This window comes from Heloderma suspectum, chromosome 1 (genome assembly GCF_057233095.1).
Source record: "Heloderma suspectum isolate Gila_16-S chromosome 1, 16-S_ref, whole genome shotgun sequence".
Taxonomy (NCBI): Eukaryota; Metazoa; Chordata; class Lepidosauria; order Squamata; family Helodermatidae; genus Heloderma; species Heloderma suspectum.
In genome coordinates, this window is record NC_139458.1 from 308,332,346 (window position 1) to 308,346,744 (window position 14,399).

The window sequence follows — 14,399 nt, forward strand, 5'->3', positions numbered from 1 at the left end:
TCAAGGGTGTGTTCTAGTGCTTATTTTCAATGATGTTTTTAAAGTTCGTCCCATGGCATCCTGCTCCAAAACAGCGATGAAACTTCTGGAAAACAGGGAGGGAAAGGGTTGGGTCACTGAGGTCAGAGCAACAAACCCACAAACATGCTCCATGGGCAGGACTATGATACTGGACCCAGTGCAATTGCAGAAACAGATCAGTAATGGAGCTGAAGTAAGCTGGGAAAGTCGGACTATAAGCAGTCTCAGAAGAAGCGGTTTTTCAGCAATAAAATGTAGGGCTGATACTGAATAGCCATGGAAACACAGAGACCTCACCGCACAGCCAGGTTAGAGTAAATTGCTGGTTGAAACACAGCCTATGATGATGTTCCATCAGCAAGAAGAGAGTATACACATTATGGGATTGTCAGCAGGAAAATCCAGCTACCTTATTTTACATGTGGATAGCTCATTGGATTGTAGCCTGCCTTTGTTGCAGAATATGTGTTAGAAAAAAATTCTTGCTGAATTTGGATGTAGAATTCAAGAAATATTCAAGCACAGGCATGATGACAATATATGTGAGTTATTATAGTACAATTGCTCAGGCCAAATGAATAGCAAATGGCTTCCAACTTAAAGCTGAAAGGGGTTCCTCAAAGCTGGAAGCAACAATAAAACTTTTATCCACTTACTGAGCCTTGAAGGCAACATACTGTAACTCTCATTAGACAGTGAAAAGACCTTTGATCACATTGAATAGACATTCCTTTCGCATGATCTTTCACTGATGGGGTTTGGCTAAACATGGCTTAACTAGATATGATAAATGTACTGGGGTTCAGTGACCAAGATCTTTACTCACTGCTTTGAATTCAAAGGCTTTCCCCATCTGAAATGTGAGATTAGGCAGGTTTGACCCTACTCTAACTACAGACTATGTGGCCCATGGAATGTGCTCCTGAAAATATGAATGGCAAAAAGTCAGGTATATGCTCCAGAAGCAGTGACACTACATGTCGCCTGTTATAGAGGGCATCTTGGAAACACATTTGCCTGCGCTAATGAGTAGGTTATGAAATTCAAATGTGCTTTGTGGATTGTTAAATTCCTATTGAATGGTATTAGAAAGTAGATACTGGCCTCCCCCTCTCTCCTTTTCCTTTTACAATTCAAACTATGTATAACCACACAGGCACTTCATGGTTGCATATCAAAGAAGAATAAGTATTCTTAACATTGATCTATGCCTCTCACATTATGCTTTTCACCTTTCTTCAAGGAGGAGGTGAGAGTAGACACTTGCATCCTGATCTGGAGAATACAATCTTAATGTGAGTTTAGGTTCTGCATGTTCCACGAAAATACACAATGTTCAAAGGAAAACAGGCCACTTACATCTCAGTGGCTTGGATCCAGCATCACATGTCTACTCAGACAATGGGACTTCCCTCTCCTCTCCTCTCCCCTACAGCCCCCCAATGTTTGTCCCCCAAATCTGCTCCAGAGGGACTCCCACATTTCTGGGGAGTGGCAATCCATTCCACTAGTGGTTTCCTTTCCACTGGCAGAACAACTCCATTGGATCCTACCCAGTGACACTGATCTCCATGTCTATGCCAGGCAGCACACAAGTTTGTGTACCCATTGGTTGAAAAGTCTTGAGCTTCTAACTACAGAGCTCTGGGTATGGATAAATGGGCACAATCCAGACACGGTTGTTGTTGTTGTTCAGTCGTTCAGTCGTGTCCAACTCTTCGTGACCCCATGGACCATAGCACGCCAGGCCTTCCTGTCCTGCGCTCTCTCCCGGAGCGTGCTCAAGTTCATATTCATTGCATCCGTGATGCTATCTAGCCATCTCATCCTCTGCCGTCCCCTTCTCCTTTGGCCTTCAGTCTTTCCCAGCATCAGGGTCTTTTCCAGGGAGTTTTCTCTTCGCATTAGGTGGCCAAAATATTGGAGCTTCAGCTTCATTATCTGTCCTTCCAATGAGCACTCAGGGTTGATTTCCTTTAGGATGGACTGATTGGACCTCCTTGCAGTCCAGGGGACTCGTAAGAGTCTTCTCCAGCACCACAGTTCGAAAGCATCAATTCTTCGGCGCTCAGCCTTCCTTATAGTCCAGCTCTCACAGCCATACATTACTACTGGGAAAACCATAGCTTTGATTAGACGGACCTTTGTCGGCAAGGTGATGTCTCTCCTTCTTACTATGCTGTCTAGGTGTGCCATAGCTTTCCTCCCAAGGAGCAAGCGTCTTTTAATTTCATGGCTACAGTCACTGTCTGCAGTGATCTTGGAGCCCAAGAAAGTAAAATCTGTCACTGCTTCCATTTCTTCCCCTTCTATATGCCAGGAAGTGATGGGGCCAGATGCCATGATCTGAGTTTTTTTAATGTTGAGTTTCAAACCAGCTTTTGCACTCTCCTCTTTCACCCTCAACAAGAGGCTCTTTAGATCCTCTTCATTTTCTGCCATTAGGGTGGTATCGTCTGCATATCGGAAGTTGTTGATAATTCTCCCAGCAATCTTAATTCCGACCTCTGATTCATCCAACCCGGCATTTCTCATGATGTACTCTGCATATAAGTTAAATAAGCAGGGTGACAATATGCAGCCTTGTCGTACTCCTTTCCCAATTTTGAACCAATCGGTTGTTCCATGTCTGGTTCTTAATGTTGCTTCTTGACCCTCGTACAGGTTTCTCAGGAGACAGGTAAGGTGGTCTGGTACTCCCATCACTTTAAGAATTTGCCACAGTTTGTTGTGATCCACACAATCAAAGGCTTTAGCATAGTCAATGAAGCAGAAATAGACGTTTTTCTGGAATTCTCTTGCTTTCTCCATGATGCAGCGAATGTTGGCGATTTGATCTCTAGTTCCTCTGCCTCTTCGAAACCCAGCTTGTACTTCCGGTAGTTCTCGGTTCGCATACTGCTGAAGCCTAGCTTGTAGGATTTTGAGCATCACCTTGCTGGCATGTGAAATGAGCGCAATTGTGCGGTAGTTTGAACACTCTTTGGCATTGCCCTTCTTTGGAATTGGAATGTAAACTGACCTTTTCCAGTCTTGTGGCCACTGTTGAGTGTTCCAGATTTGTTGGCATATTGAATGCAGCACTTTAACAGCATCATCTTTTAGGATTTTAAATAGCTCGGCTGGAATACTGTCATCTCCGCTAGCTTTGTTGTTACTAATGCTTCCTAAGGCCCACTTGACTTCACTCTCTAGGATGTCCGGCTCAAGTTCAGTGACCGCACTATCATGGCTATCAGGAACATTCAGATCTTTCCTGTATAGTTCTTCTGTGTATTCTTTCCACCTCTTCTTAATCTCATCTGCTTCTGTTAGGTCCCTGCCTTCTTTGTCCTTTATCATGCCCGTCTTTGCACAAAACGTTCCCTTGAGATCTCTGATTTTCTTGAAGAGATCTCTAGTCTTTCCCATTCTGTTGTTTTCCTCGATTTCTTTGCATTGTTCATTTAAGAAGGCCTTCTTGTCTCTCCTTGCTATTCTCTGGAACTCTGCATTCAGTTGGGTATATCTTCCCCTTTCTCCCTTGCTTTTCGCTTCCCTTCTTTCCTCAGCTACTTGTAAAGCCTCATCAGACAGCCACTTTGCTTTCTTGCATTTCTTTTTCTTTGGGATGGATTTCGTTGCTGCCTCCTGAACAATGTTACGGACCTCCGTCCATCATTGATCTGACATTCCAGGTTCCTAAACAATATTGTTCTTTACAGCATCGGATTTTCTTTTCACCACCAGACACATCCACAGCTGAGTGTCCTTTCGGGTTTGGCCCAGCCGCTTCACTCTTTCTGGCGCTACTTGGAAATACCCTCTGCTCTTCCCCAGTAGCATATTGGACACCTTCCGACCTGAGGGGCTCATCTTCCGGCGTCATCTCTTTTAGCCTTGTGATACGTTCCATGGGGTTTTCTTGGCAAGAATACTGGAGTGGGTTGCCATTTCCTTCTCCAGTGGACCACATTTTGTCAGAACTCTCTGCCATGACCTGTCCGTCTTGGGTGGCCCTGCACGGCATAGCTTATGGCTTCACTGAGTTACGCAAGCCCCTTCGCCACAACAAGGCAGTGATCCATGAAGGGGCCAGACACGGTTACTAGCACTAAATCCTTTTGAAAGTAATGGAACTCAAGCAAACACACCCTAATGAGTCTTCAATTTATGCTGTTGGCTCCAAACACTTTTGTGTAGCTTTTGTAAGAATCCTAGTTTTCCATTTCTACAGAATACCTTTCCAGTCTCTCCATGCAACCAGGGATGTCAGAGAATTTCGCCATGAATCTCGGGGAGGCTGAATGCCAGTGCATTCGGCCCCCCGAAATTGGTGGCGAAACGGACTGCCTCCCCCCGGGACGGGACTTACCTTGGGTGAATCTCCCTGGCCGCGGCGGCGGCTCTGGCGGCGGTTCAGCGGCGGTTCGGCAGCAGTGGCGGCGGTGGCTGGTCTTCCGACCGGCTGCCGCCACTGCCATTTCCAAGTAAAAAAAAAAAACTGTGATAGGCTACGTAAAGATTTACGTAGCCTATCACGGCTAGCTTTTAAAAAATACCATGATAGGCTACTTAAATGTTTACGTAGTCTATCACGGCTGAGTTAAGAACAAAAACAAAACCCGCGCGTACGCAAATGGCGGCGCCCATGGGCACCGCCATTTGCGTTCCTTATTTTGGCACGTCTAGTCTACATAAACATTTACGTAGACTAGGGCGAAAATAAGGGGAACGCAAATAGCGTAGACGCTATGCTATTTGCGTTCCCCTTATTTTCGCTGTAGTCTACGTAAATGTTTACATAGACTAGACGTGCCAAAGTAAGGAACGCAAATGGCGGCGCCCATGGGCACCGCCATTTGTGTACGTGCTTTTTTTTTTACTCAGCCATGATAGGCTACATAAACATTTATGTAGCCTATCACGGCTGACTGCAGGGACGCAAATGGCGGCGGCTATGGCTGCCGCCATTTGCAGTCCCAGCCGGCCAGGATTCGTGGGAGGAGGGACGGAGCGCCTCCCCCCCACCGCGAATCAAATTTTGTCACAGGTAAGTGACTTTCGTACATCCCTACATTCAACCCTACCTGCCTTCCCGCTCCCTCTATCTTGTACTTTTGCAGAGCCTAAGGTTGTGGGTAGGTCCCTCTAACAGATACCACATAATCAGTGAATAATCAGTAGGGATGTCAGAGAATTCTGCCACGGATCTCGGTGAGGCCGAATGCCAGTGCATTCGGCCCCCCGAACTCCGTGGCGGAACAGCCTGCCACCCCCCTGCCCCCCACGGATCCCCCCCGGGACGAGACTTACCTGGGGCGGATCTTCCGGGCTGCCGCTGCCATTTGCAGTCTTGTTAAAAAAAACAAAAAACAAAAATGCGGTAGGCTACGTAAATCTTTACATAGCCTATCATGGCTGGGTGGGTTAAAAACAAAAAACAAAACGCGTACGCAAATAGCGGCGGCTATGGCTGCCGCCATTTGTGTTCCTTATTTTTGGCCATCTTAGTCTACGTAAATATTTACGTAGACTATGACGGCAAAAATAAAGGGGAATGCAAATAGAGTAGCGGGTGCTATTTGCGTCCCTTTTTGATTTGCCATTTTAGCCTACGTAAAGATTTACGTAGGCTAAAACGGTGAATCAGAAAGGGACGCAAATAGCGCCCGCTATGCTATTTGCGTTCCCCTTTATTTTCGCCATCATAGTCTACGTAAATATTTACGTAGATTCAGGCAGCCAGAAATAAGGAACGCAAATGGCGGCGGCTGTAGCCGCCGCCATTTGCGTACGCGGTTCCCCCCCCCCCAGAGCCCTCCGCGGCCGGAAATCCGGCTGCAGATGGCTCTGGGCTGGGCTGGGCCTGGCTGGCTGCTCCGCGGAGCTGCCGCAGAGCACAGCCGGCCATTGAGGATTCCAGGGGGGAGGAACGGATCGCCTCCCCCCCGTCCAGGATTCCGGGGGGAGGGACGGAACGCCTCCCCCCCCATCAACATAATCCGCGAAAGGTGAGTCACTTTCGTACATCCCTAATAATAAGCACCAATAATTTCAAAGGAAGAAATCTGAGGAACAGTTTTAGGAGCAGATTCATTTAATTTTGAATTTCCCCAATGCTGGAACAAAGACAGTTTGATCCTCACTATGCCCCATCTATGTCACAACTACAGGATATAAACCACAAGACCTGCCACAATAATGAAACCCCCTGGAAGTTGCCCAATGACTCCTGCAGTCCAGTGTGCTGGTGTTTATGCAGTTGCCATTTGGAAGATGCAGGCAGGCATAGGAAGAATGGATCCATGTTCTTGCAGCTCCCAGGGAGGAGCTGTTGTGACTGCTGTGATCAGTTGTAGCAATTCTGGTGGATGACGCAACGTTACTGGGCTACATGATGCTATTATCTCACATATGGGTGTTGGCTGAGCACATGGGGTTGGGTGGACCTCATAGCACACAGCCTCTGTTGGCTTATGGGTGTCTTCATGCTACTGTTCATTGTTGACGTTCTCCACACTACTATAATGTAGCAAGGAGTAGCCCGTGCATTTGCTGTACTACCTCTGCACATGTCTCTGGGTATGCTGGTACTAGGACTGAATACTAGGGCTGACATGAAATCATCACTATCAATAACAACAACAACACAAACTACTGAGCAGTTTTGGAGGCAAACTTTGCTCATCACCACCACCAGGATGAGCAAAGCCTGCCCCCAAACAGTGCAGGGAAAAGTGAAATTCAAGGGCTGCTCTCCTTTAGCAGTGACAGAGAACCTCATTGTTCTAGCACAACGTGGGGGGAAATGGTTGCTGAAAAGAAAAGAGGGCCACCCCCACTGGTAATTGCCATGTTTTTGAGCAGCAGCCCCTTTTCTCCCACAATGCCTCAGTATGACTCTGTGTCAAGAAAATGGCAGTGTATGGGCTACTGAAAATCTGTGATTAAAGGTAAGCAGTCCTCCCCCTCCCAATTTCACCACCACCCAAAGAACTCAGAGAGAATAGATCCCCCTCCCTCCAAATACACCAACCACAAACAGAGTTGTGAACTTGAGAGACCGTTTGGTGTCAGTCCAAGATGGTACTGGAGCAGGAAGTAAGTCTCAGTGCTGTGGGGATTGTCATAGAATCATAGAATAGTAGGGTTGGAAGGGGCCTATAAGACCATTGAGTCCAACCCCTTGTCAGTGAAAAACAGAGGCCCAATGGCGTCTTCCTGGGTGAGGACCAGGGATGGGGAACCTGTGGCTCTCCAGAGGTTGTTAGATTCCATCAGCCCTAGCCATCCCCACACTGTTTTGTTTGAGTTGGCATTTGATGGCTAGGAGTTACACTAGTAAGATTCTAATTTACATAACAACAGCAATGTGGAAACACGTTACTCAACCTAGGTCTTTAGGAAAGAAACAAATATATTTGTGAAGTTGTGCTGAAGAGTTAAGGAGAAAGATATGAACACAACAAATGTGACTTAATAATCACAACAAGCATGGGGATCTGGATAATGGGCATGAAATGAATACTGTGTTTTCTCTTAGAGTCAACTTAATTCAACTGACTATGGCAAGCAGCTTATTTTTAGATTATGGCTTACATTGCTTGATGTTCCCTGCTATTTCTTTACTACAAATACCTGTTCGATGATTGGGGTGGCAGCATTGTTATACGTGGCTTGATTTTTATCTCAGAACACTAACTTATTTGATTGGTACAGGTTCCTTAAGGCTCCTTAAAAGATAAAAATTAGTAAGCAGTTCATCAATCTTCCCTGTTTGTTTTGCTTCAGAAGGGGAAAAGGATAATCCTGGAAGACATTTTCAAGCCAGAAGGCAATGGCAGTTCTAATTGTTCATGTGAAATTGTGCCCATTCATTGACAATGTTGCATTAATCTTTATCTCCAAACACATGTTTTTGTGAAATTCAGGTGAATGCAGTCAGGTAGTTACTCCCAAAGCTATCTTTTAATCTAAAGATTTAAGACAAGAAACAAAGGCAGAATAATTCAGCAGTGCTCTGCTGTCTTCAGTATTTGTCATAGCAATGTATACTGATCCAATACTTTTCCTGTCTGTAGGATTCATAGGGTGGGTGAAGGGAGAGAGGGGGGACAAGGACAGTGATATTGCAGTAGATCTGCTGGATCTGGAAGGCAAATGGTACCAAAGAAAATGGAGAGAAAGGAGGTGATCGTAGAGGGAGTTGTATGGTCTTCTATCTTTCTGCCAGCTGGAAGAATTTCTCCTAAACTGTTCAGTACTTTGTGTTATTATTTTTGTCACACTGGCTTTCATTCATTCTGAGGTTTATTGTTGTATTGTTTTTATCTTGTGAGCTGCCTAAAAGGCAGCCTAAAAGTATTGTAAATAAACAAAATAAATGAATAGAATAGCAATCTTGACACAAAGAGGTACAGCGACTTTACCCCTCCCCCAATAGTGACATCGCTATGTAAAAAAATGGTTGATCATTTGAATCTGGTTTGAAATTTTGACTTGGTTAGCATATAACAACAAACCATGGTTTAATTAGCCATGGTTTATTGAATTGTGGGCTGTTGTTATGTGCGAACCTGGGTTAACTGTGGGTTGTTAGCCACAAACAATCTATGAAGAGTACCCATGGTTTGTTGTTGGGTTGTGAACTGTGAACTGTTTAAACCATGGATTGTTGTTAAATGCAAACCCAGAATCGTGGGTTGTTCATGAGTCATTGCACCAAGCTACAGAGGCAGTGGGCAAGAGCTGTCAAAACCCTCAAGCTTGTCACATGCACTCCCTCCCATTTAAGGCAGTTGGGACAGAGGGAGGGAGTGCATGAAGGAGGAGGGAAACAAACAACGCATGGACTGTGAAAACAAACCATGGTTTGTTCAATCATTTCCAGACAGGCTAGTATGGAGTTTTGGGAGAAGGCAGAGGGAATATGGTTGGCAGGAAAAGTTGTTGTTGTTGTTGATGACATGAGAGAAAGAAAATACTGAAAGACAATCCTGGGAAAAACAAGATCTTTTTTCTCTATGAAATTTTGTACTGAGATCTATCTATCTATCTATCTATCTATCTATCTATCTATCTATCTATCTATCATCTATTCTATCAAAGCACTGTTAACTTTTACATTTTTGACTGACTCAGTCATACTTTGTTTTCCCACTGAAAAATCAGACACTTTAAAATATGGTCTGAAACTGCACAGAGGAAAAATGGTCACGTTTGCAGTCTGTGGTAAACTTGAGAAACAAACAAACAAAGAAACATCAAGCAAATCCAAATTAACTCTCTTTTGTTCCTCACTTTCCTCCCACTCTTTTGAAGGAAAAATAATTTGGATTTCTGCCACCACCACCCAACCCATATTTTCTGTAAGAAAGTCTGATGTGTGCCAGCTTTGCAGGATGTCATATTTTGAGCAGATTATTAGTGAAGCTGTGTTCCATTGGCATAATCTAATTAGTCCCAGTTCCAAGGGTACAGTTCAACATTCTAGCCCACATATAATAGACATAACTTGCGGGAGGGGAGAATATCCTTTCTGTGGAAAGAAACATAGTGACTGCTGCTTGTCTAACTCCCTTAAAAAAAATCAAGGTAGATGAGGACGTCAGTCATGGCTGGCTTCAAGGGTAACTATAGTTGGGCACCTGCCACGGGTACACACCCCACCAGGGGCCCACTGGCAAGAGCCCTCTAGAGCTGCTATTCCTCTTCACCACTACAACCTGCTTATTCACCTGCCCCTCACTCTGGCCCAAACAATGGCGATGGTGAGAAGGAGGAGCAGTAGATGCCACGGTCTGCTTGCTCATTGGCTCTCTCCCTGTCAAGCAAGCAAGTAGTGTCAATGATGAGAAAGAGGACGAGGAGAAACAACAGCTAGAGGAAATGGCAGTGAGAAGGTAGACTCACTGAGTGAGGAGGCCTATTGAGGTCCCTTGGGAAAGGCATCCTCAAAAATCAGGAGCTGGCACAGGCTTCAGTGCTGGGGATTTGCAGGAATGTTCTGCCTTCAAAGAGATAGATCAAATCAAATCAAACAGGGCTTTACAAAATGACAGGACTTTTCTGTGTGTGAGTGGGTAGTCTTGATGCTAAATGAAACAAAAAGTGGAGTGGTACAACCTTTGGAATGTTTATAAATTGTTATTCTTACTATTACTAATATTATAGCAACATTAGTGTACATTGTACTTCACAGACAAGTCAGAAAATGGTGTATGAATTTGTCAGGGTATGGGTTTACTGCAGTAGTGCTGGGAAATGAGATATCTCTTGAGAGAAGATGCCTGGATTGCATGGAACAACTGTGCGTTTATCACACTGAAAACTGAACTGGAAAGGCTTTTCTTCTAGACTGTGATCGTGTGTGTGGTGGCCTAGCTGGCAGAGTGATTTGTCTCTGTGCTTGCCTCTGGCTTTTTGCATACAATAAATGCACATTTCTTACCCACTTACAATCCACATGTCTTTCCTGGAAGGCTGACAAACTAGGGGTGGGCAGACCTCAGGCTTGTGGGATCTACATTTTTTTTACTAGAATCCTAGAATTTTGCACCTGGTTCTAATTGGAACCAGGTGCAAAATGGTGGCTCTTGGGTAGTGTGGCCACTTATGAATCACCAAACAAGAGGAAATGCATCACCAAAAAAGAGGTCAATGATTTGCATAAAATTTGCATATGCTAATTTATATAGATAGATGCAAATGTATAAACATTTATTATAATTTAAATACAAATATAGCAAATCTTGCCATAGTGCTGTGACCAGGTGACCTATGTACTTTCCTCACTCTGCTCTCCAGGTGCTGTTGATGAGCAACTTCAAGGCCCAGCTCTTCCTTCTGATGGTTCTTTATTGTTAAAACAGGATTTGGACTGGACAGAGCAGGGGTGGGCAACTTGTGGGCCTCCAGATGTTTTGGCCTACAACTTCCATCGCCTTAACCAGCATAGCCAATGGGGAGGTGTTGTAGGCTAGAACATCTGAAGTTGCCCACCCCTGAAATAGAGGATGCCTTCAAAATAGAGTATAGTCCTCTGTTAGCCCTTTGAACAGAGGACTGTCCTCTGTAAAAGAGGACACATGACCATCCTACTCTTGGGCTGGACCCAATGACCTACTGTACCATATGAGTGCATATGGCCATTGTCATAACCTGCACATATAAGGGCAAATCTACATCTGAGTCTCTACAGGCCCGTTAATACTAACATTTTATGGTTGAGGATCACTGAGGCTACGCAAATAGCAAAATTTGTTTTTGCTATTTGCAAAATATTTATGTAGGCTAAAATGGAGGGGAAAAAAAGGAATGCAAATGGCGCCCACTATGCTATTTGCGTTCCCTTTTTTTCACCGTAATAGCCTACATAAATATTTACGTAGGCTAAAACGGCTCAAAATAGGGAATGCAAATGGTGGCCGCCGCCGCCATTTACGCACGCTGTTTTTTTTTTTGGGCTTGCCGTGATAGGCTATGTAAATAGTTACGTAGCCTATCACAGCAGCTTCACAGGAAGCAAATGAGGGCCGCTACGGCGGCCGCCATTTGCGTCTGCAGCAGCCCATCTGTGGCCGGAACTCCAGCTGTGGACAGCCCTGGCCGGCGGCTCCGTGGAGCTGCCGTGGAACAGAACCGGACAGTTTAGGATTTTGGGGGGAGGTGCGGAGCACCTCCCCCCCACCGCGAATCACCCCGTCAAAAAGGTAAGTGACTTTCGTACATCACTATCTCTGACTAATTGGGAAAACAATAACAGCCATGCCTGGTGGGAAGATGCAACCTCTTTGCAGGGTGGAGCGGGGTGGCCTGGGCCTGGGTTTGGATTGGGTGCTTCAAATCTGCCTTGGGTTGCTAGGGCTGGGCAATAAAAGGAGGGCGATGGAAGGGCCAGGTGTCTCTTCTTGGCCCTGATGGTACTAGGGTGTGCTGCTGGTCGATGGCTATCCTGGAAGGCCCATTTGATATATATAGGACAGTCTAGCTAGCTTTATTGTTTTGCTCTTGGGAGTGTGTGCCTGGGTGTTTGGCGTTTCTGGTTTTGCTTAGAGTTTTGCACCTTGCTTGTAATTTCCTGTACAACCTACCACCTCTCCCGATTCCTTCCTCTTTGTTCCTTTCCTCTAATAAACTTTTACCCAACTTTCAGTTGGTGTGGTGTGTCCTGAATAACTTTAGTACAAAATACAGTGCCTATTGCCCTGGAAGGGAGTTACTGGGTTAATTTGGGGGAAACCTGTGGCCAAGTTTGGCCTGGTCTACCTTGCAGGGTTGTTGGGGTGAAACCAGCAATCCTTCACGAACTGCCCTTAGTTTGATTCAGGTATGGGTTGCAAACTATGAGTATTTTTAGAGAGATCCCAAGTAGGGATGCACCGACTTTGTAAAATCCACTCTGTCTGTGTTTCACAGATTACCAGGGACCTTTTGCTCCATCGTCCGCTCACAAATGGGTGTGAATATCATTTGTCATCATGCGGAAAAATACGCAAATAATTACATCAGAGGTTTCATAAGAATTTACATAATTTACCTTAGTACGTAACATTTAGCTTATTGTCCCCCATTCTGTTCCACTTTTCCTCAGCAGAAATTTGCTTATTTTCCTACAAATAAATATGCATAAATTTCGGGAAAGTAAAAACATCTATAAGTTCACAGACTCCAAATGGCCTGAGGAGGTTGCTCCACAGCAGATTCCGCAGGTCAGATTCTTAGAAATCCGAGCCCATTTTAGTCCATCTCAAATTTCTCCAGCATCCCTACTCCCAAGGGCTCTATGCATAGGGGAACAGGAAACACATCTCCTGGCTTTGCCCCTGACATCTGATGGCTCTACCTCAACATTTGTGCATTGAAGGTAACTCCTGGAAAGGGGTGCCTCTGCACACAGAGCTTCCATTTGCAGTCATTGCACTTAATGCATAAAACACAGAGGGAAGGGCCAGGAGGCACAGGGCCACCCCTGCCCTCTATGTGTACACTTTAGGCTAGAGTTGTGAAACCTCTTTCAGCCCAAGGGCTGCATTCAATTTTGGAGAAGCGGTTGAGGGCTGCATTCCAGTGGTGGGTGGGGCCAAAGGTAAACAGGGTGGAGCCAAAGGCAAGGGGGTGGAGCCAAAGTACCAAAAGGGAGTGGGGCCAAAATGCCAGCATATTGCAGCTTCAAGCTCTTTTTCCTGCCAGTAACTAAGCCTTAGGAGAGCCAGGACAACCTTGTAGAATTGGGGGGTGGGGGAAAAGCTGTACAACCCCCCGGAAACCACTAAACAATAAGTGTTTTGGGGAAAAGAGGTGGAGCCAGGAGAAGGGGCATGGCCTTCTGGGAACCCTGGAGAGCCAAATTTGGTCCATAAGCCTGAGGTTCTGCACCCCTGCTTTCAGCTTACATAAGAAGGGCAACATATAAAAAGTGCTTCAATTGAGAGCATTGTAGCATGTGCAGACATCAGAGTCTCTACAGATCAATTAATACTCACATTTTGTAAGTGAGTATCACCGAGGCTAAACAAATCACACAAGACCAGCCAGAGGGCAAATTTCCCCACCGCCCTTTGCAATTTTACTTGTGATTATAAACAACTGGGAGACAAAAACCCAGTTGGTTGCACTACAACTGATAGTAACATTTAATCTGTTTGGTGGGGAGTGGGGCGTCGATGGAAACTGAACCAGCTCAATCAAAGAGAGCAAAGCAAACATCTGGTGAGTAGATTCAGTCATGCTCCCAAGGCTTGGGAGAAATGAAACCGTGCATTCTTCTGCAGGGCTGGCCCAATACATTTTTCTCTCAGAAGTGGAGCAGCAAATGGTGCCCCGCTTTCACTACTACGCTGCAGTGTACCAAAGTATTTGGCACTCTGGTCAAGTTATTTTGCTGCTGGAGGCCGAAAATCTTGCAAGTACTACTCTCCCTTCCTGGCAGTAAACATACAACCATAATTAATGTTTAGACATGCTGGCTAGGGAATGCTGGGAGTTGTAGGACTGTTTTCAGTCTAAATGTGCATAGGATTGTGCCCTAAATAACTAATAATTTGCTGCACTTTCATGATGTCCCAAATCAGTTGCCTGATATGGCTGCTTCACTTTGCCTAATGGTAGACCCATTTTGTACTCTTCTTCTGGGGCTCTGGCAACTTTTTGCTACTAATATATTGGGTCAATTTGCACCGTCACCACAGCCCACAGGGGGTTACAGCATGTACAGGTGTCCATTCTGAATATTCAACCCCTAGTGTATGTCAGTGCGTGCGTGCGCCATGACTTTTCGTGTCATCCAAAGCCAGGTAGCAGGAGTTGTTTGGAGGTTAAACAATACTCAAATAATCCTACAACAGCCCATAGGTTACTTGAGGGTTGTTTAACCCTCAAACTACCCCTGCCACCTG